Here is an 878-nt window from a genome sequence, read left to right as displayed (position 1 = left end):
TGTGGTACTCTCTATTTTTTTCTTTATTTTCATTAATTTTTGTTTTCTATTTTTTGCAGGCCTATAATTTGGTACATAAATGTTGACTACGTTATGTTATGTACATCATGTAAATGTTACGTATTCTTGTTCGGTTGTGCTTTTAATCAGTATGTAATGCCCTTCCTTCTCTTTTATGGTGGTTTTCATTCTGAAGTCTATTTTATCAGAGATTAATACTGTTACTTTTGCTTTTTGAGGTTGCCATTTGCTTGGTACATTTTTTTACAGCCTTTGTTTTTTAGTCTATCTTCTGTTCTTATTTTTTAGATGTTTCTCTTGTAGGTAACTTATTAAAGGGCTTTGGGGTTTTTATCCATTATGATACTCTTTTTCTTTTCATTGGGACATTCAATCTGCTCACATTAAGTGTCATTGTTGTCAGGGCAGGTTTTAACATTGCCATTTTGCTATGTTTCTATTTCTGGTTACTATGGTCCATCCACTTTCCTTTGCCCTGATTTCTTTGTCTCTATGCAAAGGATTTCACTTATATTGTCTTATAGTTTTGGTATTGTTTTCACAAATTTCTTATTTCTTTTATGCAAAGGATCTAATTTCTCCTTTATATTCGATGGAGAGCTTTGGTGGGTATAGGATACTTGGCTGGCAATTGTGTTCTTTCAATTTTATATATGCCATCCCATTGTCTTCTAGTTCATATGGTTTTCACTGAGAAACAAAATTAATCTAATTGTTTGCTCTTTGTAGGTGATCCTTTGTTTTTCCTCATTCTACTTTTAATATTATATCTTTATCCTTTAATTTGGAGAATTTGACTATGATATGTCTTCCTTTGTACATACAAACAAATGGTATCTCTTTGGAGACTAAGGTGC

The sequence above is a fragment of the Elephantulus edwardii genome, unplaced genomic scaffold, assembly GCF_000299155.1.
Source record: "Elephantulus edwardii isolate Elephantulus edwardi_28Jun2011 unplaced genomic scaffold, EleEdw1.0 scaffold00047, whole genome shotgun sequence".
Taxonomy (NCBI): Eukaryota; Metazoa; Chordata; class Mammalia; order Macroscelidea; family Macroscelididae; genus Elephantulus; species Elephantulus edwardii.
Note: the sequence above shows the minus strand (reverse complement) of the source record.